The following is an 11,433-nucleotide window of genomic DNA, read 5'->3' as shown; positions in this document are numbered from 1 at the left end:
GAGTCTTCCACAGTAATGGGTCCGAGTTTCTTGACCCCTCAGCCTCGAGGCAGTTTCAAGATCTAAAGATGCCACAAATGTCACTAAACACTTGGGAGCTCTAGGACAGATGTCAATAAGCCTTATCTGTAAAGGGCCAGATAAGGGACTCTCTTTGGCTTTGGGGTCTCTTGTCTGCCCTTGGAAGGTGGAAGCCAGAATGGGTGTAGCTGTTTTCCAGGAAAATTTATCTACAAAAGTCAGCAGGATTTGGCCCCTCGGCTATCGTTTGTGAATCCGCAAGCTCTAGACCATAAATACTAATGCAAGTTGGAGAATTGAAGCAGTGTTGTGGGTTCAGGAGCAGTGAGATGGTAGGAATAGTTGAGCTGGTGCCAAGGGCTGCTCAGAGTGCTGTCCTCACTTTACAGATGGTGCTGCCGTTCACAGGCACCATCATGCTCTTAACCGCACACTTGGAGACTCTGGGACCATCCGGAAGAAGTCCACTGAGCCATCTCATTCATCTGCTGAAGGCACAGAGAGTGGGGGGCAGAAACTTTTGAGTCCATTTTAGGGAAATCTCCTTGGAAAGGAAGGGTCAGTGGCAGTCTTTCAGAAATAGAACTAGTGATGACAAAGTCACCTTCAAATGAGAATGCTTCCATCCATCCTCACCGCGTTGCTGTGGAGAAAAAGCCTCAACATCTCTTCGTAGGAATTGGGTGTTTTCAGGCTTTGAATTTGCAGGAATGGTACAAAGAATTGTGACAGACTTCTAGATTCTCACATGTTCCTGTTTTATACTTGATTTATTTCCTCTCCTCTCTACAACTCTGTTTATGTGTGTGTGTGTGTGTGTTTTTTTCCTGAACAGTGTTAAGATATGATGTTCCTTTACTTTTAAATCCGTAAGTGGCTGTTTCCTATAAACAGGGATATTCTTTTATATAATTACAACATAATTACTAAATTGGAAATTTATCATTGATACAGCTCTATTATCTCGGCAACAGATCTAACTTGGATTTTACTGATTATCCCAATGATGTCCTTTATAGTAAAAGAAAAAGGCACTCTTACACACTTTGATGAATCTGTTTTTCCCCAAAAATATTTGCCCTGGCCCATATAATCAGAAGTTAGGGCCACACTCCTTACAAATTACACGTTTAGTAAAATCAAATGTGTGAATTTATTGTTGAGAAAAATCACTGAATAACCATTTCCTTCTGCCCTTCTGATTAGAGAGGAATGGGAAGACTGTCAGTAAAGAGGCTGAATGCTAGCTCTTTTAAAGTCTACTCCCATCATTAGTTGCAAGTGTGAATGCAGTGTGATTAGAACGTGCTAGAATTGTGGGTCAGAAATGAATATGACCTTACGTAGTGTCATTGGCTAGATTTTCTTTTAAAAAGGTTAAATTTACTAAGGTTGCCCTCAAGTATACGTAATACTGTTGGGCTAGGTAAGAGTTATTTTCCAAGGGTACCTAATCAGTGCTGGACCTGTTCTTTGTTTCTGTTTTTTGTTATGTTTGTTTTTTAATCAGAGTCTAAATATTTTGGGTTTCTGAATTGAAAATTGTTGCCCTTGAGTCAGGTTGTTATTGGGCTAAGGTGAAAACGTCTCTGAGAGGCAGATAAATTATGTCATGTGTTTTTTGTTTTGTTTTTAGATTTTATTTATTTGAGGGAGAGCGAGAGAGTGAGAGCAAGAGCAGGGGAAGGGGCAGAGGGAGAGGGAGAAGCAGACTCCCCACTGAGCAGGGACCCTGACGTGGGGCTCCATCCCAGGACACCGAGATTATGACCTGAGCCGAAGGCAGACCCTTAACTGACTGAGCCACCCACCTGTCCCTATGTCCTGTGTCTTTAATCAAAGTAAATTTTTTTGGTGTAGCAAATAGATTTTCTTAAAATTTAAGAGTAAGTTTCATTTGGAAATTATCTTAGCTCCTAGCCAACAGTTCCTGGCCCCTATTTTGCTGTCCCTGTCCGAATGTGGGCCTGGAGTTCTGGTGTACTCGGCCCATGTGTTTGTTTCCCCCACTTCAGTATGGGTTAGAGTTCTGTGTTCCAGGTAGCAGATCTTCAGACGTTTCTGTGTCCAGGTGGAGTTGTCTTCTCCGAAGAGGCATTTCAGCCCTGTCGCTAATAGGATTGTCTTACATTGCGTGGCCTGGTTTCGGGCGGGTGGGGGTGGGGTGGGAGGGGTGGAGAGTGTTGGGGTCTGAGACCCAGAGCACCTTGTTCTGGCTGTTTGGCTCAGGGCAGACTCTTCAGTGTCTCCTCCAGGGGAAGGGCAGCCCCAGCCCCACATGCCCAGGCTGTGTGGGGGCAGATGGGAGCATTCGGGAAGCCTGCAGCTCAGCATTCACCAGGCTTCCGTCCTTCGTGCCCTTTGCAGCCTGGACGCCCAAGTCCCCATCCCGTTTCACACAGGCTTCCTGGTGTTCTTGAGCATAAGAGGAAAGCATACTAGTTTGATTAAGACGTTTGATGACTAATGTGGCTTTAAAAAAGTTAAAATGTAGAGGCATGCTTTACATGGACATTTTGATTGCATGGACTTTCTTTCAGTCTTAGACCCTTAATTTTGGGGTTCCACATGCAGTTTCTTCTTTGTATTGTTTTCCATGACTTATTATTGACTACACATCAAGAACTATGACCTTGAGTAAGACAGTGCCAAGATGCTGTATCTGGTATCAAGACCATAAACTTAGATCCCCTGGCCCCCACGATGATAGGGGCATGGGGTGTGTCTGCCCACTACCGAGCCCGTGTGAGGGCTGTGCACGGTCAGCCAGTGTCCCTGACATCACCTTCGTAAGTCTTCTTAGACTTTGTTTTCTGTTCTAGATCATATTAATTAGTTCTCTTTGGTTGTCAGCCCTGCCTCTGAGGGGTTGCACTTGCTTGACATATTGTGTGGATCAGCAACCTCTAGAATTGTCCCTGCATCTGCCACCTGTCATTGTTACTTATTTTAATGACTGCTCAAGTTGGGAGTTAATCTTCTTTTGTTTTTTTGTTGCCTGTTTAGGATCACAAATTCCCTTAACATTTTGGCACATGCTAGTTGTTTTGTTTGGCTTCTGTGAAATTGCGAGGTGGGAAAAGGAGATGAGGACACTGTAGTGTCCTTATCCTTGGACTGATGACCACCCTCCTCAGGCTTTGCAGTACGTGGCATTAAGCAGGAGAAGCAGATGGGTGATAAAAGGATTTCAGTTTCTGGAGGGAGCTAAAAAAGATCGAAGGATGCGCAGGCGCAGAAACCAGCGAGGAAGAGCGAGAACATGTAGGCTCAGTTAGCAGGACACAGAGGGGTTGCCGTGGAGCATGCTCTGCTTCCTGCCCGTCCTACCCCCATGTCTTCAGGGCACTCTGGTCTCATTTCCCTTAGGAAACATTCACGATGCATGTTTCATAAAAGGGGAGTGTTTAGGGCCTGTCTGTAAAGTGGGGCACAGAGGGTCCCAGTCGATGGTTGTGAAGGTTGAATGACGTAATGCCTGATACAGGGCTCAGGGGTCAGCACATGGCAGCTCCTGCAATTACTGTTACCAGCATCCCTTCCAGCTCCTGGATCTTCTTAGGCTTGGCAAGCTCATATGGTGCTGATTTAAGTGATAGAAATTTGTATGTAGCCAGAATTTTGTTTGTGGTAAACTTACATCCCAGAATCTTGGAATTTTAGAACTGGCCAGGACCTTAGAGGTGTTTGAAATTCGTAAACTAATAAGAAAAAGCTTGGCCATACTTGTAAAGTACATATTTATTTTAAGAGCAAGACCCCATGATGACCTTTGTGTTTCCACTATGAGGAGTTGGCCGGCATGCAGACCACTGCCCCAGCGGCCGTCGCTGATGGGCGTTAGGTTTCAGACACCCTCTGTTCTCTCCAGGGAAGTGACTTCCCTCACACTGTGTATTGTAAATTGTGATAGATGCTCTTACTACACAGTGCTGTTACTTGTGTGGTATTTGTTACTCAACGATACTTCATTGAGAATTTTAAATTCTTTTAGATGGTTTTAAACAGTTTGCAGTAGTGAATATGAATTCTTATCATCTTAGGGCCAATATATCTTTTTTTCTTTCAGATTTTTTTACTTATTTGAGACAGTGAGAGAGCAAGAGAGAGAGAGAGAGAGAGAGCGGGGGCAGGGGGAGGGGCAGAGGGAGAAGCCAACCCCTTGCTGAGCAGGGAGCCCGATGCGGGGCTTGATCCCAGGACCCTGAGATCATGACCTGAGCCGAAGGCAGACGCTTAACCAACTGAGCCACCCAGGTGCCCCAGGGCCAGTATTTCTTATATGAACATATGTCAGTGGGGAAAGTGTTTAATTTTGTCTCTAATTCAGTCTCTCAAAATGAGCTATAGCTGGGTTTAGGTATATGATCATCAAAATCAATAAAATGTCTCTTCAAAACATAGCTTTCTTCTCTAGAGGTGCAAAAATTGGCCCATGCCATCTCATGCATTTCCACACCTCTGAATGTTTTCCATCTTAACTGAAAAAACAGAGGTACAAGGACATCAAGGTGTAGGGGAGAGGATGACTTTCCACCACAGTCTCCAAGTATTGAATTTTTTTTTTTTTTTAATGAGATGATTAAAACCAAGATTTCTACTGTCCTGTAGCTGAAGGATTGAAAGAGCTGTCAGGCCGAAGACTTGAGGCCTGAGTTTCAGGATTATCTGTGTTTACAGGAACATTTGAACTACAGGGTCATTCCTTTACTCAGCTAGTATTTGTGGATGGCTCCCATGTGCCCAGCGTGATACTTGGCTGCAGTGGTCACCGAAGGCATACCGCAGTGGTTTTTACATTAAAGGGACACCTTCAGTTACGGGATGAGCGCTTATAGCCCCAGAGCAGTCCTAGACAGCATGCAAACAGCTGGGCGTGGCCGCATTCCAATAAAACTTTGTTCGTAGACTCTGTTTCATATAGTTTCATGTCACAAAATAGTATTCTTTTGATTTGGTTCATGGGCTGTACAAAAGCAGGTGGAGGGCTGCATTTGGCTTAGAATGCATTTGTTGGGTGGATGAATAAAAGGGGGTCATATAGAGGCAGACAGGGCAGAGCCAGATTGGGGAAGGTTTGAAACCTGGATGGAGGAGTTTAGGCATGACACTGTCTGAAGAGCGGGGCCATGGAATTTGCTCAAGCTGGGCTCTGAGAGGGTGAGCCTTCTTTGGAAGAATGTTAACTCTGGAACTTACCTACAGGGTGGATGAGTGGATTGGCTTCCCACCTCAGCCGTGTGTGGCTTTGGGAGGGACCAAGGGGACCCTCATCCTGCCAGATCAGTGGACTCAAGTTCAGAGTGTGTCACGGAGAGATGGCGCTGCACATCAGAGGGGCTGGAGGTGGGGACTCAGTGAGAGACCAGTTCAGGGATGAGGAGGCACCCAGCAGACCAGGTGCAGTGGGAGAGAGGAGGAGGAGGAGGAGGAAGGAAGTCAGGTCAGAATCAGCAAGCATGAAGAAGCCCTAGGGTCTGGTGATGGTTGGATACTTAAGGGTAACAGAGCGAGGGAGTTCAAAAAAGTCTGCAGGTTCTTTGTGGGAGAGGTTGGGAGATGGGTGGTATCTCCTTGAGCAGCTTTCTTGGGGGAAGGTTAGTGCCGTTGTGGGAAGAGTGGGAGTGGATTTTATTGTCAAAGGCCATGGCATGTTTGAAATACGGGCTGAGAGGGCAAGGTGGGAGATGGAGATTTGGGAGGGATGGCGATTACTCCCCATCATTGACTTGTGAGCCTGCTGGCCACCCTGGGAGCCCATGCCTTCCTTCCATCCAGCATCCCAGGTGCTGTTTCCTGGGAGCTGAGAAGGGGCCTCACTAGCGCCCTGCAGCGTGTGGGTCCCTTGGAACCAGATGGATGAATGTGCTCTGCAGGGGAAGCCTGGGGGTGGGGGGAGCTTTCGCAGAAGGGCAGAGGTACTGGGGGAGGGAGGGAGACATGGAAGGGGTGGTGCCCAAAGGCAGTCAGTCATTGATACAGGGCTCTTGTCTGCTCCCTTGGAGAGAAGCTCCAGTCTGACAGTGAGTTTGGAAACCTTATTGTTTGTTTGGGGTTCAAAGGGAGAGGGAAGACAGGTTGTTTGTGGATGGGCTTGGGTGAGAGTTCCAGAACATGCTTTAGCAGTGTGGCACAGGAGGAATGTGATGGTAGCTGGGGGGCAGTGTAGTGGATTGGAGGGTTTTATTATTTTTGTTTTTCTAAACATTTCCGTAGTTTAAGGCCTTTTATCAGATACGTTGCAGAGTAGTATGCGTTGTTCTTGCGTACCTGCACGGTTTCCCCCACTGTCTGCAGCGCACGCCAGCACAATGTGGGGCAGTGGCCGCCGACAGGGAGCGCTCCAGCCACCGCTTGGCCCCTCAGCACGAGCAGGTTCTCCGGGGCCCGTGGTTCTGTGCCACCTCTCCTACCTTTAATCTAGAGAAGAGTTGCTGGAAGAGAGCAGGGAGTTCACAGGTGTGTGTCCTCCATCTAGATTCACAAAGGGCTAGTAATTTGGGGTGTTGCTTCGTCTGTGTGTACGGGCACACCTAGGAGATGCTGTGGGTTTGGTTCCAGACCTCTGCGACAAAGTGCGTATTGGAGGAAAGCGAGGCACACAAGCCTTCGGTCTCCCAGTGCATGTAGATGTTTATACTGTATTGTGGTTGATCAAGTGTGCAATAGCGTTAGGTCTAAAAAAACAATGCACATACCTTATTTAAAAAATACTTCATTGCTAAAAAATGCTAATCATCATCTGTGCTTTTAGTGAATCATAATCACTGATCACAGATCAGCACAAGTAATAATGAAAAAGTTTGAAATATTGCGAGAATTACACATTTTGGTAAATTTTGGTAACATGTACTTTTTTTTCCTGCTTTTGAAAGTTGCAGAGATCAATGTATTTCACTGCTAAATGCTTGAGTACTCATGTCCCCAGAGCAAGAACATTCTTTCACATAACCATACCTAAAAAAAGAATAATATTCAGTGTCACTGAAGATACTCTCCATGTTTAAATGTCCCCCGAAATTCGTTTATGGCTAATGATCTCCCCCCGCCCGCCAAGACCTCACGGCATCGGGCAGGTCTCCTTAGGCTTGCTTCATTGGGAGCAGACCTCTGCTCGTTTTATGCTGTGGCTTTTCAAGCGTCCTGACCGGTAGACCTGCACCTCCCCAGCCGACTCCCCCAGATCTCCATCCCGGCCGGGGTCGCTGCCTCGGTCAGTGTTCCCCTAGCTAGGCCTGTTCTGAGCTCTGGCTAAGCCGTAGATCCAGGTGGATCCCAGTCGTCACTTGTACTCACTGTGTAAGTGTCTTAAGGGCAGGAGGAAGGTAGTGTCTGTTGAGCGAAGTGCCCAGTGGTTATTTTTGAAGAATGTGTGAATGAATGTAAGAAGATCACTTAATATTGGGTGAAAGAGTTCACAGAGACCTATGACAATTGCTCCTGTAACTGAGACAGAAGGCGGAGGTACTCCGGTCTGCGGTCAGGTGCGCATTACCGTACCCCACATCTTTGGCTGAGGGAGTAGCACATGTTGTCGGAGTAAGTACTGAACAGTGTGAACAGTTTGTGGTTCACAAGAGAGAAGTGGAATATGGCTGCTGTAATAGTAAACAGGCTTCTGTAGTGCATTTACATTTATCTTTGGCAGTTGGTAAATCAAGTAAAAGTTTCTTGTAATTGCATTTATGGTTTGTATTTTATAGCAGAAGTTATCTGAAATTCACTCTGCTCATACAGGGTTCTTAGGCTTTCTTTCTGGAGATGTAATACCTGAAAGCAGCAGTTGTCAGAGTGGGGTCCGAGGAACCCCATGGGTGCCCTTGAGAACTTGCCAGGGGGCCTGTGAGGGCAAGCAGTTTTCCTGATGATCTTAAGAGGTCACTTGCCTTTTTTGTGTGTTGGCACTTGCACTGATGGTGTGGGGTTGATGTGGAAAAGCTGCCGCTGCCCAGGCACAGCTGAGGCCAAGGCCCTAGGCTGCAGGTGGGTCCTTGTATTCTTCACTGCCGTGCAATTAAAAAAAGGCTATTTTCACCTAAGAATGTCCCTGACGAAGTGGTGAAAATTAATTGCATTAAGTCTCAATCCCCGAGTACACCTCTCTCTAATACTCAGTGTGACAAACAGGAAGTTTGTGGAAAGCACTCGTGCCGCATTTCAGAGTTGGGGAGTTGCCTCGAGGACAAGCCCTTCTGCACTTAAGTTGTTCCCTGAGCTAGCCACGTTTTTTTCAGGAACCAACACGAGAGAATAATCGACAAACGATGATACTTCTCACTAAATGAACAAAGTTAGCCTTTCACTTCAAGGAAAGCAACCAGCACTATTGGCGGTGATCAAATTTGGGCTTTCAAGTGAAATTGGAATTTCAGAAAGTGTGTCTCTGCCGTTGAGACCCTGACAGCTTCTCGATACTTAAAGATGTTTCTGATGTCAGTGTTAATATTAATGAATGTAGTGTTATTGCTAATACATAATAAACTATGTTTGGAAAACCCGCATAACTCAGTGAACCAGTATTTTCCAAATGATCCATGCATGATGTTACAAAGTTGCACTTTGGGAGAAGATCCATTGAAAGTGCAAGACAGACCAATGGATTTTAAAGTAATAAAGTAAAAAGTTCACTGATAAGGTTTCAGATTCCACATTGCAACAAGACTCTAGGGAAAAATAAGACACCTATTGAGTTTTATTGTATTAACAAAGAACACCCACAGTTATCTGAAAAGGCTGGTAAAATATTTTCCCAATCGCACTTCTGTGTGAGGTTGGGTTTTCTTCGTATGTGTCAACCAACAAGTTCCTAGTGCAAGACTGAAAGCTGATGCAGATCTGGAAGTCCAGTTATTTTCCATTAAGTCTGACATTAAAGAGATTTGTGAAAGTGCCGAACTGTGTCCCTCATCTTGCTAAGATTTTGCTGCTGTTGTTGTTTTGGAAACTGAAGTTATTTTTCATAAAAAATGTTTTGTAATGTTGATTTTTATAATTATGTTGATTTCTATAATTTTTAAATGAATAAAGAGCTATTCAAACATTTTCTGTTCTAGTTTCAAATCTGGTAACTCCTGATAGATACACCCCTACAAGCACGAGCTCTTTGGGGGCCTCGCTAACTTTAAGGTGGTAAAGGGGCTGCTGAGCCCGGTACGTGTGTGAACTAGGGCAGTGGGTGCTGTGGGACCAGCTTAAATCCAGCCACTTCTCTTTCCTGCATTGTGTTTGGTATTTGAGGAGGTGTGTAGTTTTTGGAAAAGATGAGTAAAAGTGGCAAATTTACATATTAACCATAATGGGAGGGACCTGCTCTCTGAAGCTCTTTGGGCCTTCTTTTTCTAATCTTAAATGTAAGCTCATTTAGGGGGGCTGTCTTAACCAAGGAACGGTGTGGCTGGGTTTTCCTAGGAAGAAGTGGAAACCATGGGGAGAAGGATTTCCTGCTTCCCAATTTCCTGGCCCCTGACCAGACATTTATGGTCATATGTTCCCTTTTCTCCTCAGGTTGTCCTTTTTATAACCCCCCTCCCACCCTACACTGATTTTGGAGAAAAAAATAAGCAAGCTCAGTCTTTTTCATATACCTTCGTTTAATGAATATTGATTTCTTTGCTTACTGCATACTGGCTTTTGATTATGTCATTACTACACTTATATCCAAAAGGATTTGCCTAAATGGAATGATCTTTAGTTTCTTGGAGGTTTCCTGCACGTTCCAAGCATCGGTCCCGGGTAGTGGCACCCTGAGGCTCTCTTGGACTCGTGCAGGGGTGCTCCTGACCCTCAGGGCCATACCTTCAGTTTGCGTCTTCGTCGTGTGTAATGCGAAGTCAGACTAGTGCTAGACTTCAAGGCCCTTCCCAGGTAGGGGCATGCCTGGTTTGTCCCCGTGACAGTCTCTTTAGCTGGCTACTCTCTTGTCTATCTGATGGCTGGTAAATAACTGTAGTAGCGTGGAGTCAGGTCACCGTCCTAGGAGGTGATGCGGAAATAACCTCATCCAAGTCAGATTCGACGTCAAGGCTTCGTTCAAGGGTTAATATAAGAAACGGCTCTACCAAGAATTTCTGCCCTAAAAAAACTGCTGGGAAAGAAAGTCCTGTACGTGTGACATCTCTAATGAGACAAACCATGTGATGTTGTTCTTGCAGCGACAGAAGATCCCAGTGTCAACACAGGGAGGCTTTGTTTGGTTATTTTTTCTTGCTGCCTTTTTCATCAGGAGAGCTGATAGTCCATAGCATTTCATTTTTTAGCCTTTACTGCTAAAGCAAAGTCACATGCTCAGTTACAGTAGCTTTTCTTTTATTCCTGTTTTAATGGCCGTGTGGTTTTATTTTATGGGTATCCAAAATATTTAAAAATTAGCAAAATTAAAAATAAATTGGCAGTTGTGTATTTCAGCTGATGCCCAGCTGCTGACAGCTGATGAGCGGCTTGTTATATTTTCATCATTAACAACCGAATGTGTCATTCATGTGAAGTTCGCTGTCATAAACTAAACAGACTCATGACTTATAGTCCAGTCCTTATTGAAATCAAAACATAGACGCAGTACTTTCAAGACTTTACTGCATGGTTCTTAAGTAGGAATGCTGACCGTCCTAGATCTGCATTGGTGTGTAAGCCCACAGTGGGTTCTTCCACTAGACTTACCACACATGTGCTCCTTGTGTCCCAGCATGTGCCAGGCCCGGTGCTGGGCAGGGAGCAAAGTGATGGAAATTCCTGTCCGAGTGGAGCTTGTCTTCCAGTAGGGGAGACAGGTGCTAAACGAAATGAGAAGTTAGCGTATGCAGTGAGTGAGGCTGTCAGTACTTTGTGATAAAGCAGGATAGGGGAGCAGGGAGGCAGGTGGGTGCTGCTGGTGGGTTTTGAGTGGGTGTGATTCAGTGTCTCTGGGATGATGGTGGGTACTGGAGTGCCAGGGCTCTGAGCTGAACATGTGCCTGCCGAGTGGGAGGCCACCTTGGACGGGTCCAGCAAGGAGCAGCGGGGAGAGCCTGAGGGGCACGGGAGGGTGCCGGCTGGTACGCAGCTGGCTTCCCAGCGCCAGGAAGCACATGAGTTAGCAAGAAGCCTTTGGTGGGCTCTGAACAGACGAGGGACACAGTCTGACATGTGTTTTCACGTGATCCAAGTGGCTTTTTAACTAGGTATTGGGAATAATTATGGGGCAAAGACGGAGCAGGGAGACCATGTGGAGGCTAGCGCACAAATCCAGATGTGAGAAGATGAGGCCAGAGTGTGGGAAGTGAGAGATTGGCTCACAGATTGGGTGTAAGAGGAACAAGAACCAGGGACTGAAGGTTTTGACGTGGGAAGTCTGGGGGGAGCAGGGTGGTGGTGGGGTGGGTAGCGAGTGCGGTTTAGGCAGGATGAGATCGAGACTAGACACCCAGGGAGAGTGTC

At 45.9% G+C, this 11,433-nt stretch overlaps 1 protein-coding gene across 6 annotated transcripts in view; it reads left to right on the top strand.

Moving 5' to 3' along the window:
* BANP (BTG3 associated nuclear protein) overlaps positions 1-11,433 on the top strand; it is a 132,669-nt gene that overhangs the window by 7,232 nt on the left and 114,004 nt on the right. The gene's annotated exons all lie outside the window — the stretch shown is intronic.

This window comes from Halichoerus grypus, chromosome 15 (genome assembly GCF_964656455.1).
Source record: "Halichoerus grypus chromosome 15, mHalGry1.hap1.1, whole genome shotgun sequence".
Lineage (NCBI taxonomy): Eukaryota > Metazoa > Chordata > Mammalia > Carnivora > Phocidae > Halichoerus > Halichoerus grypus.
This window is presented reverse-complemented; position numbering and strand designations above follow the sequence as displayed.